The following is a 21,820-nucleotide window of genomic DNA, read 5'->3' on the forward strand; positions in this document are numbered from 1 at the left end:
ACTAACTATTTAAATCATAACAATCTACATTCTAGGATATGGTTTATCTCAAATACTGAAAAGGAAGTTACTAATTTAATCCATTATACCTCCCTTAGAGTGATTAAATTAATTTTTATTCCAGTCCATAACCTAATCTTTATTTCAAGACTTGAACACTTTCGATGTAAAATATTCCCAGGCTCTAGGTCATTATAATCATGCAAAAATTATACTTAGATCTTGTCAATTTGTTCGTGTTTCAATTACCATGGGGTACTTCTCAAAGTGGTAACATTCTCACCGTTGAATTAGAGATTAGTGAATTCAACTCCTCTTCTAGGATATAAGCACATATATTTAAAAAAACCGATTGAAACATATATTTTTATATGTTATACATAAACATACACATAAAACATAACCTAGGTTGATATACCACTGCTGAGACAGGACTGCATAGTTGGTGATGTCATTTCTTATAAAGTTCAATAGCCCATCTTCCTTCTCAACTAGACATAAAAGTTTATTTGGTTCCATTCAATGAAGAGTAGTGGAGTTTTGCCAGTGCTGTGGACAAATTTATTATTTCTGCAAAAGGATTAAAAACAGGATGCGTATGATCACTATTCTTCATGCTGTTCTAGATGAGTACAATTTGCATGTGAATATTGCTGGTAGTACACTGTGATTACATACGAGATGGAACTGATGTAAAGCACCTTTGAGAATCCAGAAGATAGAAGATGCTACAGGAAATAAAGTTCCCCTGGCTTCAACAAATGACTTCTCTTGGTATGATCCCAGGTGAGGGTCATACTAAACAAATCAGATCCCAGAGTAAAATATACCTTGTAGGCCATAAGTTTCATTTGCACTATTTGGTTTACTGTCGTGTTATGCCAACGAACGTATTCACAAGAGACTGCCAATATATTTCTAACAAAATAACATACATGTATAACACATAAGAAAATAAAAAGAATCAAAGCTGGAACAAAAACAAAGTTGCTGGAAAAGATCAGCAGGTCTGGCAGCATCTGTAAAGGAGAAAACAGAGTTAAAATTTCGGGTCCAGTGACCCTTTCTCAGAGGGGTTCTGAAGAAAGGTCACTGGACCTGAAACGTTAACTCTGTTTTCCCCTTCACAGATGCTGCCAGACCTGCTGAGCTTTTCCAGAACTTTGTTTTTGTCCCTGATTTACAGCATCTGCAGTTCTTTTGGTTTTTATTCAGAATAAAAGCTGAATCTGTATGCATGTATGAGATAATTTGGAAAGATTTTAACAAAAACAGCAAAAGAAAGAGTCAAATCTCTTTTTCCAACAATATCCTTTACAGGTACTCAATTCCCTCCGAAGTATCACTCCTAACTTCACTTTAAATTTTTTTACTCAGTTAACAAGATTGCAAATATTCCTTTTTCAAAAATTTCTGCACTTTCAGCAGATGGGATTGATTGCATTACTGTGTCTCACGAGATACATAGGCACATGTAAATGCGCTGAATTTTCTCACTAAAATCCCCACTTTTCCAAAACAAAAGTCTTTTGGCTACTTTAGGACTGCTAAACAATACATTTCCTGCAATGAACCTTTTCATCTGAACTGAACCTGCTTCTGGTCCCCTCCTTCTCTTTCCATGGAGTGTAAAAGCTCAACTTACAGAACACTGTAGCCACTATTACCCAAGGTAGCTTCTCTCATCAGTCAGCTTAAGTCACATGACTTATTGGAAATGCTTCTTTGACCCATTGTTAAAAGAAAAATCCATTTACTTCTACTTTAGAAACCAAGTTCCCAAACATTAGTAATGTTCGTCACAATTTCTGCCAATAATGATTCTCTCAGAGGCTCATTTTTTTCTAAATAATCTTTTAACTCTGCTATCCTTTCTCATTACATTTGATAACAAAGCAGCAAATGCAGAAAAGATCTTTGCCAATGACTTGCTGCAGAATGGGTCCTGTACAGAGAATCACAACTGCAGACAAAACCGACGATGTTGAGGACTCCACCCAGGTGCAACATAACCTTGGACACCCCAGCAGTATGGCATCCTTGCAGCCCAACATGATGGTCTCTTGGCAGCCCATGGCAATCTTTCGGCCTGGCATGACCTCAGTGTGGACTTCTGGCCTCACGGTGATTCAAGCCCTGGCACAGACTGGACACAAGCTGCTGGTGTGGATTGAGTCAGGAAGGCTGTGGTTCCGAACTTTCTATTTCTCTATTTTTAAAAAAATTATTCCAATGATTTGTAATGATGGACTTTTTATTTCTTAACTTTTCTAATATTTTTACCTAAGAACTTTTACTGAAGAATCTACACCGAGATACCTAATGTCTAAGCTGGCACTGTAAGAGGAGACTTGTAAACTTTTCACTCATTTGAGTACATGTGACAACAAACTAATTCAATTCCATTCAGCTTAAATGACTCATGAGTTAATGATTTCACAAGAAGTGAGTGTTGAGATACCAGAAACAAACTCTGAGGGTTAGAAATACTGAGGAGAAAGAAACAAACTAATCCCAAATGAAACAAAGTCAATATTGTCTGCCTCACAGCAAATAACATGGACTCAACCTTTTGAAAAGCAAACATTCCCATTCTCATAGAACAAAAGGAAGCACAATATTAAATTCCTTCAGATGTTTTCATTCCAAAGAACAAAAAAACTAAAAAAAAAGGATGCAGTGATTTTAAGATTTTATTTCCAATTCTAATCTTTTCTCAATGGAAAGTAATCATTCAAATGCTTTTTATCCCCTTTTTATTCAGTCATAGGGTGACAGCGTTGCTAGCTGGGTCAGCATTAATCTTCCATCCCTAATTTACCTGGAGGAGATGATGGTGAGCTGCCTTCTTCAACTGCTGCAGTTGGTGGGCACAATGCTGTTGGGAGTGGGAATTCTGGCTGCCTATTCCATGGAAAGACGTTCATGCATTCCTACAGTCTCACTGCACACCGAGAATTTACACTGGAGAGAGGCCATTACGTTGCATTTACAGGGAAAAAATATTCAGCAGTTCCACCAAACTCACTAAACTCCAGAAAATTCACACTGGGAATTGTCTGTATGTGAGGAACGAGAATTGCTTAATTGTTCGATTTTGATCCCAGGAACAGTGATATGTTTCCAAGTCAGGATTGTGTTTGGCTTTAAGGGGAACTTGCAGACCGTAGTATTCCCATGCATCTACTGCCCTTGTCCTTCCAGTTAGTATGACCTGCAGGTTTGGAGTATGCTGTTGGAGGAATCTTTGTGAGTTATTGTAGTTTATCTTGGAAATGGTGCGCACTGCTGTCATTGTGTGTCAGTGACAGGAGCGAATGAAAGTTGAAGGTGATGGATGGGGTGGCAATCAAGTGGCTTGTTTTGCCCAGGATGTTGTCAATCTTCCAAAGGTTTGTTGGTGTTGTACCCAGGGCTCCAAGTGGAGAGAATTTAACACTCCTAAGATGTGCCTTATATATGATGAATAGGAATTGGGGAAACACCAGGTGAGTCACTGCAAAATTACTAGTTACTGACCTGCTCCTGCAGCCATTGTATTTATATGGTTATTCCAATTCAATTTCTGGTACCCCCAGGATATTGGTAATGGAGGTTTCAGTGATGGCAGTGCTATTGATTGTCTTGCTGTAATGGTTAGATTCTCTCTTGATAGACATGCAGTGGGTCCGTCGTTATATGCAGGTCAACAGCAGATTTCCATTTCTAATGGGCATCAGTGAATCTCATGGGTTTTGATGACAAATGACAAGTGATGACATGGTCACCATTTTATTCTATTTCCACATACTTTGATAATCTGTGCAGTTTCAGTGAGAATTGTGATGGTCAGCTCCTTGTAGTCACTCTCAAAGGGAACAGAGCGCCTCTCAGAACAGGGGGGTTGGGGGCTGGAAGTATATGTGTACAGGTCTTTGAAGATGGTGGAGAGAGCATTTAATAAAGCATACCAAGTTAGCAGCTTTATTAATAGGGGATCAGTGACAAAGTACAAGGAGGTGCCATTGAAACAAAAAACAGAAATTGCTGGAAAAGTTCAACAGGTCTGGCAGCATCCGTGGAGAGAGAAATCAGAGTAATGTTTAGGATCTGCTGACCCTTCCCTCGAAGGTGATGCTGAACTTGTATAAGACACTTTAAACCTCAGCTGGAGTATTATGTACAGTTCTAGGCTGTACATTACAGGAAGGATGTGAATGCAGCACAGATGAGATTTACAAGAATTGTTCCAAGAATGGGAAACTTCAATTATGAGGATAGAGGGATATATCTGAGATTGCTTTTCTTGGAGAGAAGACGAATAAGAATTCTGACAGAGGTTTTCAAAACCATAAGCGGCTGGTTGGAGTAGACAGGGACAAACAATCCCCACTTTAAAGGAGCACAAAGGAGAGAGCACAGATTCAAAGTGATTTTTAAAAGACACAAGGGCAATTGGAGAAAAAAAAAGAACTTCTTCACACAGCAAGTAGTTAAGGTATGGAATGTACTGCCTTAAAGTAGTGTGGAAGCAAGTTCAAGTGAGGCATTCAAGAGAGAACTGTGTGACTATTTGGATAAAAATATTGCGCAAGGTATCAGGAGAGAAACAGGATACTTGCATTTGGTAATAACACTCATTTTAAGAGCCAGTACAAGCAAAGCCTCCTCCTTCTGTGATTCTCTTGAACATCTTCCACAAAGTTACTACAAATCACTACAATGTGACTACAGAGCTTTTTTTTCTCTCTCTCTCTCTCTCTCTCTCTCTCTCTCTCTCTCTGTTTTATGGGATGTGAGCATCACTGGCAAGCCCAGTATTTGCTATTTCTTCTCACTCGCCCTTGAATTGAGTTATTAATTTGACCATTTCACAGAGTAGTTCAGAACCAGCCACATTTCTGTTGGATTGGCTTCATTATGTAAGGATGGCAGATTTCTATCCTTAAAAGGAATAAGTGAACTTGTGTTTTTAACAACGATCACAGTCATTGTCACTAAGAATAGTTGTGTTGTCCAAATTGATTTATTTGAATTCAGCCAGCTACCATATGGTGATTTGAACCCCTGCTCCTGGAGCACCAATCTGTACCACTAACTCATTGACATTTCCATTAGGCCACCATCTGACTTACAAGCAGAATTACAACTTGTGATATGTTTTAAAATGATCCACTCCACTCAGCTTAGCTGCATATTATCCTTTTTGCTAGAAAAAGAGACTTCTCAGATTATCATTATAGCTGGGAAGCTCTAGAAATTATCTACTGCCTGGAAGGGGTCTGTTGTACTATGTCTCACAGACAGTATGTTAGTACTCTTTTAAGATGCCTGTTGATGGTATCATGAGTGTATCATGGTTTGTGACTTAAAGTAGGATCATCTCACACTCCATCTTGCTTTGGATCATTTGAAGCATGCGTACTTCTACAAACACTCTCCTATGTTCCAATCTACTAATGTAACGATTGCCAAGAAACCTACATTCCTGCAAATTTAATGTGTGCATAAAATATCTAACTGATAAATACCTATGACATTCTTCAGATTAAGTTTAAAAGAAATGCCCCAGTCTGCTCTACCATTCCTATTAAATGCAATCTCACAATTTATAGAGTTGAATAGGAAACATTTTGCCTGTGTGTTGACTAGATATCGTAATTAACCTAGTCGACAGATAACTATAATGTACTCAACCATTTTACACTGTTATACAAGTCTGCTGTTAGAGATGGGAAAAAATATTCAGTTCCACCTGTTTAACATAAAATATATAACATAGAAAGTAACTATTTGACATAACTGGCCTACAACAGTGTTCACTTCACATGCCAACTTCTTCCTCCTTTTTTAAATTTAACCAAACAATCCTTCGTAATGGTGTTAAATCTTTTATAACATGGCAATGAGAGAATCAATCAGTAATTTCAGCTTGTAATTGGTTTTGCTTATCAATTTAAAAAATGATTGAACACTTGCTTCTGCTGAATTTCTCAATTCTAATGTAGTTTTAGTGCTTAAAACCTCAGTTACTGTAATATACATCATCATACCTGCTCATTTCAGAAGTTCAACTGTTGAAAGCTAAGAACAAATGTCACAATCATATAAATCGCTCAAATAATTCACAAAGAAATGGAGAACAGTCTCTTCCAATGTAATTTACAAAGCAACATTGATAGCTTAATCCCCACACAGATAAGGGCATTTTCACAGTAATATGCATTATAACTGTTTGATCGAGGCTAAATGCCACACAGAGATACATTAATCCATAAGGTGCTTATATTACCAATGTCTCCAGATGCACCTGCACTTCAACAAGGTGCAACTGTGACTGTTAAGAGGTATTTCAGAGGCATTCCCTGCTCTATCCATTATCAACCCCCATGCAAGACTTGATATGTTAAAATCGGTCTGTCCTGAACTGTAACCTTTCTCTCCCCTGCAGGTTCAATTTCCCCCGCATTTTATCAGATACGGTTAACATTTTGCCCACTTTAATGATAATTAACTTAATGATACAAATGAGGACTAGACAGTCTCGAGTACATTCTGTAGACCTATAAAGCTCATGTTCAGTGAAGAAGAGATTCCCCATAAATATTGAATGAAATTTATTTGAATGTGTCTATGAAAATGAAGAGGATCATTCATCTGAAATGATGATTTGCTCTTGTATGCAAACATTTCTAATTAAAATTAACTGTAACAGAATTCTGGTAAAATATCTTTATCTGAAATAAAAGCTTTGATTAAATAAACAACTCAAGCACATTAGTGTCTGTCCAGGTGGGATAAGCTAAATATCCGATGACTGTAAATTGCTTAATGTCATAAGTTCAACAGCTGGGAGAAAAGAAAAGACTGCAAGTACATTGAATGTGAATTGAATTGCTTTTGAAGTTATAACTCACAGACAGCCCTGCAACAGAATATTAGGCATTTGTGGCTTTCATTTTGATTCACACTTCAGAACTTCTTATCTCAAAGACTGCATGAACTGTTAATTGTTTAACTTTATGCTCTGAGGGCGTAACCTTCATGCAGGTGCAACCAGTCTGTGTCATACCATGATAAATTTTCACAGTATACACATGAGAGTGCAATGTCGAACATGGTGTGGAACGTTTTTGTATGCCAAGGCCCCTTGCTGTTGTACTACGCCGTCATCATTCCTGTCTGATGCTGGATTAATCCTTCATGCTACTCTATTTAAGCGTCTGCTCTGTTGTGCAGAGCTTGCGGCATCCTGTGTTGAGGCTGTGGGACGTAGGGCAGAATCAGCGCATGTGGAGAAAAGTCTGCTAGTTTCCATTCAAATCTTGTTTTGCACCAGGTTGTTCCATAAATGATACCGGTTAATATATTTATGGCAGCTAATGTATTGAAATCATGCCATATCTTTTGAGCAAATGGAGCTAGTTAATGGATCATCTTAACTCAAAAATTTAGAAGGTTAATAACAATAGAACGTTTAAAGCACAGAAAGAGACATTTCAATCTATCATGTCTATTGTAATGTTGTGCAAGAGTAACTCATGTACCACCCATGTCCAGCAAACCTCTTCTATAAAGATCACCAATGCTGGTTTGAAAGTACTGATTAAAACTGCCTCTAGCACACACACACAGCTTGTGCATTCTAGATCCTACATACTTACTGTATATAAAAAAGAGTTCTCCTCATACTCCCTATGGCTCCTTTGTAATCTCCCAAAAATCAGAATCCTCTGGCTCCTCATTCTTCCATCAACAAGAACAGTTTTTTCCTTATCTAGTCTGTTCAGAGCCCTCATAATTTTGAAACATTTCTATCAAGCGTTCTTTCAACCTCTTCTTCTCTGCAGGGAACAACGCTATCCTCTCTAATCAATCCATGGAATTGAATACTTTCATCCTTGGCCTTCTTCATCAATCTTTTCTCTGATGCCTGACCTCCTTCTTATAATGCAGGTGTGAAATTATTACTGCTGCATACAATACCTAATCACACAGAAAAAAAATGTAAAAACATCTCAATACTGTCACACAAAAATATCGGCATTTTTAAAAGTCTGTACCAAAACATTTGAAGAGTTTTATAAAACCACAAGGTGTGGGAGCAGAAGGAGGCCATTCAGCCCAATGAGTCTGCTCTACCATTCAGTGAGATCGTGGCTGATCTGATTAGTCCATTTTTCTGCCTTGACCCCATAACTCTGATTCCCTTTCAATACCTGTTCATCTCAACCTTTGATATACTCAATGATTCAGCCTCAATTGCCAATGGCAGCAAAGAATTCCACAGATGCATTACCCTCCGAGAAAAGAAATTCCTGCTCATCTCTGTCTTAAATGTGTGGCCCTTTGTTCTGAGATAATGCCCTCTGCTCCTGGACTCTCTATCAAGGGGAAGCAATTTCTCTGCAACTACCCTGTCAATGCCCCTAAAATTCTTACATTTCAATAAGGTCACTCTCATTCTTCTAAATTCCAATCAGTACAGGCCCAACCTATTCAATCCCTTGTCATAAGGCTGTCTGTCCATACACCCACTGAATTCATAAAACCAGTAAAAGAGAAATGTAAACTATTACTTTATTTAATCCCAGCAATCTCCTTTGTTTTGTCATCATTGAACATAATGAAAATAATTTGCCTCGTTATGACATTTCAGGAGTTTTATTTGTTCTTTTAATTCTGAGTAGTATTACAATTAAAGCTCTAGATGTGAAGCTTTTGCTCTAAACTTGTCATAAATAATTGCTTCTTTGCCTGTTTAGAATCACTAGCTCCTGCGTGAGGTGTTCAGGTGTCGGTGGTGATGTAAAAATGCTATGCTTGCTTTTTATGTTTGATACCGGCACACAAGCAGAACTGTGCTAAGATAATGTCATACAATACAATTTCTCATTTAAGAATACTGGGGCTCAAATTCTTCCTGAATTTAAAACATTTCTGATTATAAAAAGTTGCCAGAAAGCTAACTGCAAGAATGAACCAGAAAACACTTACTATATTAATATTTATTGGGAGCATAAAACAATAAGAAAACATTATAAAGCAGTAATAAAAATGTTGATTTATCCAAATACTGTAACTTAAATTTTCTACCCTGAAAGTACTGTGCTAAAATGATGCTGCTTTGGTCTGATTAAAATCTTCTGAGAAAATGGTATTTTCAGAAAATGGATTTTCAAACGAGAGAAGTTTATAGTTTATATTGAAACAAGCGAATGATTTTTCTGGTTGTGTCCTTTCCATTGCTGTAATTCTGAGTATACTCAGCAAGTCCATCAGTTGTTGCCCATCCCTGAAAGAACAAAATGGCTTGCTGGGGCATTAAGAGTCAACCACATTGCTGTAGATCTGGAGTCACATGTTGACCAGACTAGGGAAGGACAGCAAATTTCCTGCCCCAAAAGGCATTCATGAGCTAGGTGATATTTTACACCCAGTCAGCAGTTCCAGGGTCACACACCGCTCTTCCTCTCACCCATCCCTTCCTCCCACCTCAAGCTGCACCTCCATTTCCTACCTACTACCTCATCCCACCTCCTTGACCTGTCCATCTTCCCTGGACTGACCTATCCCCTCCCTACCTCCCCACCTATACTCTCCTCTTCACCTATCTTCTTTTCTCTCCACCTTCGGTCCGCCTCCCCCTCTCCCCATCCCCCTCTCTGATGAAGGGTATAGGCCCGAAATGTCAGCTTTTGTGCTCCTGAGATGCTGCTTGGCCTGCTGTGTTCATCCAGCTTCACACTTTGTCATTATGGATTCTCCAGCATCTGCAGCTCCCATTATCACCAACATGGCTGCCAGCTTTTGTTGTCAATTTATTAAGAGTAGAATGTGAACTTGTGTCACCAGGATAACTAAAGCACCAACACCACCATTCCCACTGCTCAGTGAAGGGCTAAGTGAGAGTGTCACTGGCTAGGGTGACATTTAATGGTCAGTTTTATTTGACTTGAGAGGCTTTTCCTTGAATTCCTGCAATGTTTCACTTTGATGAACTGTGTTGCTTGGTGAGCCACTTCTGAAGGCACTTCAAGTCAACCATTTTCTGTGGGACTAGAAGTACATGTAAATGAGACTCGGTAAGATTTTAGCATTTCTTATTCAGTCAAATTTATGATAGCTACCTGACAGTTTTATGTTCAAATTTACTTTGACACACTTTTCTCCTTATTTTAAGAAAACACAATTCAAATTTTCAAAGATGCCACTTTGGGATTTGAAGTCACAATCTTCAAAAATCAATCAATATTGTTACTTTAAATGTAAAATGGAGCTATGCATTTCATGGGAAGAGAGTACTTTTCATAGAGTCATAGAGCCATACAGCATGAAAATAAACCCTTTTGACCAACCATGCCAACCATAATCCCAAACTAAACTAGTCCCACCTGGCCACGTTTGGCCCATATTCTTGTAACCATTTCCTATTCATGTACTTATCTAAATGTCTTTTAAATATTATAACTGTATCTCCGTCCACCATTTCCTCTGGAAGTTCATTCCATACATGAACCACACTCTGTGTAAAAAAAAATGCATCTCATGTATTTTTAAATCTTATTCCTTTCACCCTAAAAACATGTCCCCTAGTCTTAAAACCCCACCTTAGGGTAAAAACACCTGTCGTTCACCCTATCTCCACCCTTCATGATTTTATAAACCTCTATAAGGTCACCTCTCAACCTTCTTTGTTACAGTGAAAAAAATTCTCAGCCTATCCAGCCTCTCCTTGTGTTGTTGAGACTCAGATAATCCATTTTCAAAGATAATGGGAACTGCAGATGCTGGAGAATCCAAGATAATAAAATGTGAGGCTGGATGAACACAGCAGGCCAAGCAGCATCTCAGGAGCACAAAAGCTGACGTTTCGGGCCTAGACCCTTCATCAGAGAGGGGGATGGGGTGAGGGAACTGGAATAAATAGGGAGAGAGGGGGAGGCGGACCAACTTCTCTTTTGACTCCTCCCACTTCCTACAGACTAAGGGGGTGGCCATGGGCACCCGCATGGGCCCCAGCTATGCCTGCCTCTTTGTAGGTTACGTGGAACAGTCCCTCTTCCGCACCTACACAGGCCCCAAACCCCACCACTTCCTCCGGTACATTGATGACTGTATCGGCGCCGCCTCTTGCTCCCCAGAGGAGCTCGAACAGTTCATCCACTTCACCAACACCTTCCACCCCAACCTTCAGTTCACCTGGGCCATCTCCAGCACATCCCTCACCTTCCTGGACCTCTCAGCCTCCATCTCAGGCAACCAGCTTGTAACTGATGTCCATTTCAAGCCCACCGACTCCCACAGCTAACTAGAATACACCTCCTCCCACCCACCCTCCTGCAAAAATTCCATTCCCTATTCCTAATTCCTCCGCCTCCGCCGCATCTGCTCCCACAATAAGACATTCCACTCCCGCACATCCCAGATGTCCAAGTTCTTCAAAGACCGCAACTTTCACCCCACAGTGATCGAGAACGCCCTTGACCGCGTCTCCCGCAACACATCCCTCACACCCTGCCCCCGCCACAACCGCCTTAAGAGGATCCCCCTCGTTCTCATACACCACCCTACCAACCTCCGGATACAACGCATCATCCTCCGACACTTTCGCCATCTACAATCTGACCCCACCACCAAAGACATCTTTCCATCCCCACCCCTGTCTGCTTTCCGGAGAGACCACTCTCTCCGTGACTCCCTTGTTCGCTCCACACTGCCCTCCAACCCCACCACACCCGGCACCTTCCCCTGCAACCGCAGGAAATGCTACACTTGCCCCCACACCTCCTCCCTCACCCCTATCCCAGGCCCCAAGATGACATTCCACATTAAGCAGAGGTTCACCTGCACATCTGCCAATGTGGTATACTGCATCCACTGTACCCGGTGTGGCTTCCTCTACATTGGGGAAACCAAGCGGAGGCTTGGAGACCGCTTTGCAGAACATCTCTGCTCAGTTCGCAACAAACAACTGCACCTCCCAGTCGCAAACCATTTCCACTCCCCCTCCCATTCTCTAGATGACATGTCCATCATGGGCCTCCTGCACTGCCACAATGATGCCACCCAAAGGTTGCAGGAACTGCAACTCATATTCCGCCTGGGAACCCTGCAGCCTAATGGTATCAATGTGGACTTCACCAGTTTCAAAATCTGCCCTTCCCCTACTGCATCCCAAAACCAGCCCAGTTCGTCCCCTCCCCCCACTGCACCACACAACCAGCCCAGCTCTTTCCCCCCACCCACTGCATCCCAATACCAGTCCAACCTGTCTCTGCCTCCCTAACCGGTTCTTCCTCCCACCCATCCCTTCGTCCCACCCCAAGCCGCACCCCCATCTACCTACTAACCTCATCCCACCTCCTTGACCTGTCCGTCTTCCCTGGACTGACCTATCCCCTCCCTACCTCCCCACCTATACTCTCCTCTCCACCTATCTTCTTTACTCTCCATCTTCGGTCGGCCTCCCCCTCTCTCCCTATTTATTCCAGTTCCCTCTCCCCATCCCCCTCTCTGATGAAGGGTCCAGGCCCGAAACGTCAGCTTTTGTGCTCCTGAGATGCTGCTTGGCCTGCTGTGTTCATCCAGCCTCACATTTTATTATCTTGGAATTCTCCAGCATCTGCAGTTCCCATTATCTCTAATCCATTTTCAAGCCGGGTTGAAGAACGGATCAGATGAGCCTTGGCTATCTAGAATGAAATTTTCACCTTCTTTGCACCCATTCTAAACTAGTTCACTTTCCTAAAGGCATGATTTGATATTTTTATTTCATTTGTTTTATTTTTGTCCCATGTACTGAGATGCAGTATTATGGATGCTGTGGGTTAGTTATTCCCTTTTTTGTGATTGTACACATTACAGCATCACCATAAAAACAATATATAAGGTTTTCTTTCTTTCTTCACAGGATGAGAGCATCACTGACCAGGCAGCATTTATTGCCCATCCATAACTGCCCAGAGGGCAGTTAAGAATCAACCACATTGCTGTGGGTCTGGAGAAACATGTCAGCCAGACCAGGTAAGGATGACAGTTCCCTTCCCTAAACAGCATTCATGAACCAGATGGGATTTTTCGACATTCGACAGTTAATGTGAGACATGATGGTCACTGTACCAAAGTTACAAATGCATAATTATGTGAAAAGCCTAATTGCATAATATCATTTGGCTTTCATTTTTTTTAAACTATTGCTTTGGGATTTATGTGCTGCATTTCTGGCCTGTTGTCCATGAAAACCATGGACTGACAGCATCAAAACAAAGATATAAATCTGCTAGAACATGTTAAACATTCAATAATGATGGTGCTATCACAAGAGATAGGAAATGATAGAACAGTAAGAAACAAGTGTTCTTGAGTTTGCATTTCAAAAAAATTTTAAATTAAAGGAAATGAGCAAAATTTGTTTATTAGACTCCTTACAACATGATATTCGTGGAAAGCCTTGATAGAAAAACTGCAGGATGTCGGGTTAATCTCAATTTCAATGCAAAATTTCATGCCATGTTTGACAAGGCATAATGAAGCTTCATCAACTGTTCATTCAAAACCGTAATAATCTTCTCTTTTTCTCCTTCTGTTTGCTTTGCTTTGGTGAGAAACAGCAGACAGTGCACAAATACAACGATGGCCACAACACAGTGGGTAATGTAGCTTGAAAGTAAACACTTGAGACTTTGCTATGTTTGTAGGAACTGAAAAACTGGACTCCATTTCTTTCCATATCTAACCTTACTCGGTCACTCTGCCATTCCCAATATCTGACTCTATCTTGCGCTGGAGCTAGCGTTTGACCTATCCGCATAGAGTCACAGAGATATCTACAACACAGAAAGAGGCCCTTCAACCAGCATGTGCGTGCCTTCCAACTCTATACAATATGCAATACTAAAACTTTGCGCATTATCCAACACTGATCTTTTTCTGCACTTCCTAACACTGGATCCCATCTTTTGACATTTCTGAATATTGGTTTTCATCTCTCAATCACTTAACACTGAGTACCATCCTTTGACCATCCCTTAGTACCATTTCACTTCTGTGGAAATCAATGTCTTAAACACAATTTTTTCTTAAGTGCCTGGTAAAATGTGTGTGTTGTCAGTTTTCTAGTACATTTGAAATAGTACTTTTCATTTCAAAGTGCATTTGCACAACCTGAGGACCTCATTTTGATACTTGCTTATTCCATTCTATTTCCTTTGTTAATGTTCAAAAATGATGGAAATATTCCATATTTTGAAATAGCATAAAGGAACAATTTAAATGTGAAACACCCTATGTATAGTTCTGAATAAGTTTCAACTTGATTAACATTTTGGCAAAACAGTGGCCAGCATTCTTCTACATTTTTTTCTCTTTGTTCTATCATGGGTTGTTGGCATGAATGGCAAGGCCAGCATTTGTTGCCTATCCCTAACTGTTCAATGAACTGAGTAGCTCACCAGGCCATTTCAGAGCATAGTTAAAAGTCATTGCTTTGAGCACGGTGCCTCTTGTAGGTCAGACTGAGTAAAAACATCGGTATTCATTCCCTAAAGGACATAACGGCACAGTCGTTAGCACTGCTACCTCACAGTGCCAGGCAACTGCTTGTGTGGAGTTTGCACATTCTCCTCATGTCTGCCTGGGTGCTCTGGTTTCCTCCCACAGCCAAAAGACACGCAGGTTAAGTAGATTAGCCACGCTAAATTACCCATTGTGTCCAGGCTAGGCAGATCAGCAATGGGAATTACAGGGATTGGGTGGTATGCTCTTCAGAGGGTCAGTGGGGGCTCGCTGGGCTGAAGGCCTGCTCCCACACCATATGGATTCAATATCATGAGTGAACCAGATGGGTATTTTAATGGCTAATGATGATAGATTCACAGCCCTTATCACCAAGGTTTTCTTTAATACTTGAGAATGTTATTCGGCCAGAAATATTCCAAATGTAACACATATGTGTTTATATTTGGCCTGGTAATTTATGTTTACATTATATTTAAATGTTGACTGGAGAACAGGCAGATGCTTTCGTATCTTTAGAGTTTTCTCCTGGAACACAGTGTGAAGAAACTAAAGGATTCACAGGTTGATTAGAATTTTCACAGGTTTTATTTATTCTCCTTCAATACAAACATTTTAAAAATGACTATATCTAGTATATTCCCACCTGGACAGTATGTTATTTCTTGAGAGATGTGAAATAACAGATAAAAACCAAGGTCAAATTAATTGTGGGGATATTTAAAATATTGCTCTCTTGGATTACCAAAACATGAAACATGCTCCATTGGTGTAAACTAGTCCCTTAATATCAGACCAGATACTTAGGTGACTGAGGAATGAAATGTTTGTATATAATGGGTAAATGTCTGTTGGATTGTCCATATCCATGATCAGTTTCTTATGTTATGGGAGATAATATAAGCATTCCAGCATGAGGTAAATCATTCTGTCTTGTGATTTGAATGTTACTTGCCACTTTTCAGCACCTGGACATTGTGGATTGCTTCAGTACCCGAGGAGTCGTGAACAGCACTGAACACTGTGCAATCATCAGCGAACATCTCATTTCCGATATTATGACGCAGAGAAGTCATTGATGAAGCAGTTGAAGATGGTCTGGTTTAGGACATTACAATGAGAAACTCCTGCAGGGATGTCCTGGAGCTGAGATGACTGACCTCTAAAAAACACAACTATTTTCCTACGTGTCAGGTATGACTCGAACCAGCTGAGACTTTTCCCCTAATATCCATTGATTCCAGCTTGTTAGGGCTCCTTGATGCCACACTCAGTTAAATGTGACCCTGATGTAAGAGACTGTCAATCTAACCTCACCTCTGGAAGTCAGCTCTTTTGACCGTATTTCGAAATAAAGTTGTAATAATGTCGGGAGCTGAGTAACCCTGGCAGAACCGAAACTGAGTATGTTGTGATGGTTAAGAGTAGACTGACGGGGCAGCAACTGGTTGGGTTAGATTTGTTCTGTTTTTCATGTTCTGTTTTATTACAGAATTTACCTGGGCAATTTTCTGTCATTGTCAGGTAGATGCCAATGTTGTAGCAAGACTTCACACAGAAGCAAGAAATTGCAAAATGCACCTGTTAGTTTTACTATACTTCCACTAGCCTTTTATTGATTAATTCCGGTAGTTTGACAATGATTAACCCAGTTGAGAAGCTAACTGAGTGCATTGTCAAGAAAGGGAATTGAATCAAACATAGTGCAATGATAGTGTCCCTACCTCTGAACCAGAGGACCTGGATTCAAGACCCATATCTTTTGGAGGTATACAGTAAGAGCTCTGAACAGGTTGATTGCAAAAATATTTTACATCAAATGCATTACTGAAACAATTAAATTAAATTACTGGGGCATATCATTGAGGTTGGTTCAGTGGTCGTGTAGTTCAGGTTCTGTAACTGCTCTTCACTGGTGTAAATCACAGCACAGACATAAAATACGACTCCTTTACACTGCAATATTCAGCAGTTCCTCTGAGGCAACAAGCTTTGCTAATGGCCTTGGATAGTAATGTTAATCCCCACACTCACATAATTAGCCACAGGACCCTCTTCCCAGCTATTTCCTTCGATTAGGTTTTAGGAATTGCAACTTTAAAACAAAACAAAGAAAAACAATGCATGAAAAAGAGATCATACAGAATTCTAAGCCTTTGAAAATGGAAGATAATACTGTGTGCTAGTATTTTAAAACACTAAAACAGGCTATTGAGCTCAATAGTTCTATCCCTACATTGATTGCATACACCAACCTCCTTCTATCTTACTTCACCAGCACAGACTTCAATTCCTTTCTTCATCTGATGTTTATCTAACTTCCCCATAAATAAATCTATACTCTTTACCGCCAGGTTCTTCTCTTTTTTCCAAAGTAAATGTTGAGGCGGGGCTTCATTGACAAAAGACATTTTTGTACAAGAGTGTACTCTCAAAGCAAGGCTCAACATTAATTTCAGCGAAACTGTATACTTATTCAATATGAAATAACTGATTTTAATTCTTAGGCTCTTTTGATCTGCTATTTTGATTCTCTTTTAATCATAAATTCCTTCACAATAATAGCTATGTATGAGGTTTCAATTTTGAAAAGCAACAGTTTACATGGGTAGTGTTCTTTTGTGCTATCAGTCAGATGTACTAAGCACAGCAATTGCAACTTAAAATGGTAACGGTACAATGAGTCCATTATGAGGAAGAAAACAAACCTTTCGTATCGGTTTGAACTAAATATACACACTTGCTGGAAAGGACAATCAAACCCTCTTGCTTAAGTGACAGATGCCCATTTGAATTTTTCACTACAGTTGTCTTGATTTCAGAGATATTGACCATTTTTTAAATGTAAATCTTTCTGGGAATACAGTGAATACATGTGAGAGGAAATTTTATTAAGTTGCTCTTTTATTACAAGCACATACTTTTTTTGTGATTGCATGTGTTCAGTTTGATATCAATTTTTAACAGCTGCAACTTTTCATAAACTAACTACACAGAAAGTCCATGTTGAAATTTCTTTAAAAGGACAACTGTGACTGATGTAGTTGTGTAGTTATTGCCTGTTCAAAATAGTCTCTGATAAATACATTTATAGCCCTGTTGGAAGACAAAGTATCGACAGCTCCAACTGCAATGTCAACTCTCTCACATTCAGTTGGCTCAGAAGTCAACCCCAACCTAAGAGCATTTCATGGTGTTATAAAAGCATTTGTATCATTGGTACTTTCTTAATATTCATGTCAGAAGCACTGCATAAGTTGGCACATTCAAGGTGCTGAGGAGATATCCAGAACTGTGCCTTTTAAAGATCACCAAAGAGGCATTTCTTTTTTTAAAAAATAAATTTACTGGAAGTCACATGACTGAAACTGACTGTTTAGAATTACTGAAATTTACAGGTCTGCGCTTAGAGCATCACAAATAAGGTTATTTGAGGTTGTTTAGCATTTAGCTTGGGATAAATTAATGAAGATGTAAGACCTCCATATTCTGCCATTGCCAACTTTCTGAGAGACCCTCTTCAGGATTCCTGACAAACCAGGGTAAATATTCTTCCTGAAAAGGTTCTAGAAGACTTCCTCTTGGATGAACTGCACCTGGAGAGATCATGGAGGGAAAACCAAGTGTGTCTAATGACAACCGTTTGTGTCTAATGGCCTTTCTATGTGGATAAGATACAAACAAAAATTGCTGGAGAAATATGCAGAGATAATGGGAACTGCAGATGCTGGAGAATTCCAAGATAATAAAATGTGAGGCTGGATGAACACAGCAGGCCCAGCAGTCTCTCAGGAGCACAAAAGCTGACGTTTCGGGCCTAGACCCTTCATCAGAGAGGGGGATGGGGAGAGGGAATTGGAATAAATAGGGAGAGAGGGGGAGGCGGACCGAAGATGGAGAGTAAAGAAGATAGGTGGAGAGAGTATAGGTGGGGAGGTAGGGAGGGGATAGGTCAGTCCAGGGAAGACGGACAGGTCAAGGAGGTGGGATGAGGTTAGTAGGTAGATGGGGGTGCAGCTTGGGGTCTCTCCCTATTTATTCCAGTTCCCTCTCCCCATCCCCCTCTCTGATGAAGGGTCTAGGCCCGAAACGTCAGCTTTTGTGCTCCTGAGATGCTGCTTGGCCTGCTGTGTTCATCCAGCCTCACATTTTATTATCTTGGAGAAATATGCAGGTCCGTTAGCATCTGTGGAGAGAGAAACAGAGTTACATTTTGTGTCCAATGACCCTTCCATTCTGAAGAAAGGCCACTGGACTCGACACATTAACTCTGCTTTCTCTCCTGTCGGACCAACTGAGTTTCTCCAGAAATTTCTGTTTTTGTTTCAGATTTCCAGCACCTGCATTCTTTGTTTTATTAAATATATGTTGTGACTAGTGGCATGGTGGAAGTGAAAAGAGAGACTACCTCAGCCATAACACTGATAACAATGGGAGGGGCATCATGATTCTTAAGTGATGCTTCGAAAACTGGAATTAATTATTTTGCCCAGACATTTTTCCATCTTACTGCCTTTTTGATAAAACTAACCTATGTACCACTGGGGAAAGTTATTTGTGTATTAACAGACTGAACTGTGATGGTAAGTTTTATGCGCTAGGCTTGGGTTGCATTGAGTGTAAATAAGGTATGATCTAACTAAGGTGCTTTAGAAATGAGACACTCAATATTAAAATTGAAGCAAGACATTCCGGAATAATGTCATGAAACAATACTTCACAAAAGAAATGTTGAGATCTAAAACTCTCCAGAAAGTGACTAATGGTGGCATGATGGCACAATGATTAGCATTGCTGCCTCACAGTACCAGGGACCCAAATTTGACTCCAGCCTCAGGTGACTGTCTGTGTGGAGTTTGCACGTTCTCTCTGGGCCTGTGCAGGTTTTCTCCCACAGTCCAAAAATCTGCAGGTTTGGTGGATTGTCCATGCTAAATTTCCCAGGGTGGGAAATGCAGGGATAGGGTAGGGGATGGGTCTAGGAGACCCTTTTTGGAGGGTTATTGTGGATCGATAGGCAGAATGGCGTGCCACCACACTGTCGGGATTCTGTGTATCCGGTCAATTCAAAACAGAACATGACCATTTTCCTCTTGGTAAATATTTGGGCAAAGTTGTCAGGATGTAGATACACCATAATTTAAGTGGTTGGCAAAACCATATGAAGGAGTTTACTGCTGAGATAATAAAGTGTGAAGCTGGATGAACACAGCAGGCCAAGCAGCATCTCAGGAGCACAAAAGCTGACATTTCGGGCCTAGACCCTTCATCAGAGAGGGGGATTGGGTGAGGGTTCTGGAATAAATAGGGAGAGAGGGGGAGGCGGACTGAAGATGGAGAGAAAAGAAAATAGGTGGAGAGGAGAGCATAGGTGGGGAGGTAGGGAGGGGATAGGTCAGTCCAGGGAAGACGGACAGGTCAAGGAGGTGGGATGAGGTTAGTAGGTAGGAAATGCAGGTGCGGCTTGGGGTGGGAGGAAGGGATGGGTGATAGGAAGAACAGGTTAGGGAGGCAGAGACAGGCTGGGCTGGTTTTGGGATGCAGTTGGGGGAGGGGACAAACTGAGCTGGTTTTGGGAAGCAGTAGGGGAAGGGGAGATTTTGAGGCTGGTGACGTCCACATTGATACCATATGGCTGCAGGGTTCCCAGGCGGAATATGAGTTGCTGTCCCTGCAACCTTCGGGTGGCATCATTGTGGCACTTCAGGAGGCCCATGATTGACATGTTATCTAAAGGATGGGAGGGGGTGTTGAAATGGTTCATGACTGGGAGGTGCAGTTGTTTATTGCGAACCGAGTGGAGGTGTTCTGCAAAGCGGTCCCCAAGCCTCCGCTTGGTTCCCCCAATGTAGAGGAAGCCACACCGGGTACAATGGATACAGTATACCACATTGGCAGATGTGCAGGTGAACCTCTGCTTAATATGGAAAGTCATCTTGGAGCCTGGGATAGGGGTGAGGGAGGAGGTGTGGGGGCAAGTGTAGCATTTCCTGCGGTTGCAGGGGAAGGTGCCGGGTGTGGTGGGGTTGGAGGGCAGTGTGGAGCGAACAAGGGAGTCATGGAGAGAGTGGTCTCTCTGGAAGGCAGACAAGGGTGGGGATGGAAAAATGTCTTGGGTGGTGGGGTCGGATTGTAGATGGCGGAAGTGTCGGAGGATGATGCGTTGTATCCGGAGGTTGGTGGGGTGGTGTGTGAGAACGAGAGGGATCCTCTTTGGGCGGTTGTGGCAGGGGCAGGGTGTGAGGGATGTATTGCGGGAAATGCAGGAGTCGCGGTCAAGGGCGTTCTCGGCCACTGTGGGGGGAAAGTTGCAGTCCTTGAAGAACTTGGACATCCGGGATGTGTGGGAGTGGAATGCCTCATTGTGGGAGCAGATGCGGCGGAGGTGGAGGAATTGGGATTAGGGGATGGAATATTTGCAGGAGGGTGGGTGGGAGGAGGTGTATTCTAGGTAGCTGTGGGAGTCGGTGGGCTTGAAATGGACATCAGTTACAAGCTGGTTGCCTGAGATGGAGGCTGAGAGGTCCAGGAAGGTGAGGGATGTGCTGGAGATGGCCCAGGTGAACTGAAGTTTGGGGTGGAAGGGGTTGGTGAAGTGGATGAACTGTTCGAGCTCCTCTGTGGAGCAGGAGGCGGCGCCGATACAGTCATCAATGTAATGGAGGAAGAGGTGGGGTTTTGGGCCTGTGTAGGTGCAGAAGACGGACTGTTCCACGTAACCTACAAAGAGGCAGGCATGGCTGGGGCCCATGCGGGTGCCCATGGCCACCCCCTATGTCTGTAGGAAGTGGGAGGAATCGAAAGAGAAGTTGTTGAGGGTGAGGACGAGTTCGGCTAGGCGGATGAGGGTGTCAGTGGAGGGGGACTGGTCAGGCCTGCAGGATAGGAAGAAGCAGAGGGCCTTGAGGCCATCTCCATGCGGAATGCAGGTGTACAGGGACTGGACGTCCATGGTGAAAATGAGGGGTTGGGGGCCAGGGAATTGGAAGTTCTCGAGCAGGTGGAGGGCGTGGGTGATGTCACGGACATAGGTAGGGAGTTCCTGGACCAAAGGGGAGAAAATGGAGTCCAGATAGGTGGAGATGAGTTCAGTGGGGCAGGAACAGGCTGAGACGATGGGTCAACCAGTGCAGGCAGGTTTGTGGATTTTGGGAAGGAGATAGAAACGGGCCGTGCGGGGTTGGGGAACAATGAGGTTGGAGGCTGTGGGTGGGAGGTCCCCTGAGGTGATGAGGTCATGAATGGTGTTGGAGATGATGGTTTGGTGCTCGGGGGTGGGGTCATGATCAAGGGGGCGGTAGGAGGAGGTGGTTTACTGCTGAGT

General features: G+C 41.8%; 1 protein-coding gene across 2 annotated transcripts in view; it reads right to left on the reverse strand.

Moving 5' to 3' along the window:
* Positions 1 to 21,820, reverse strand: part of grid2 (glutamate receptor, ionotropic, delta 2) — a 961,209-nt gene that overhangs the window by 877,131 nt on the left and 62,258 nt on the right. The window lies entirely within an intron of this gene.

This window comes from Stegostoma tigrinum, chromosome 1, assembly GCF_030684315.1.
Source record: "Stegostoma tigrinum isolate sSteTig4 chromosome 1, sSteTig4.hap1, whole genome shotgun sequence".
Taxonomy (NCBI): domain Eukaryota; kingdom Metazoa; phylum Chordata; class Chondrichthyes; order Orectolobiformes; family Stegostomatidae; genus Stegostoma; species Stegostoma tigrinum.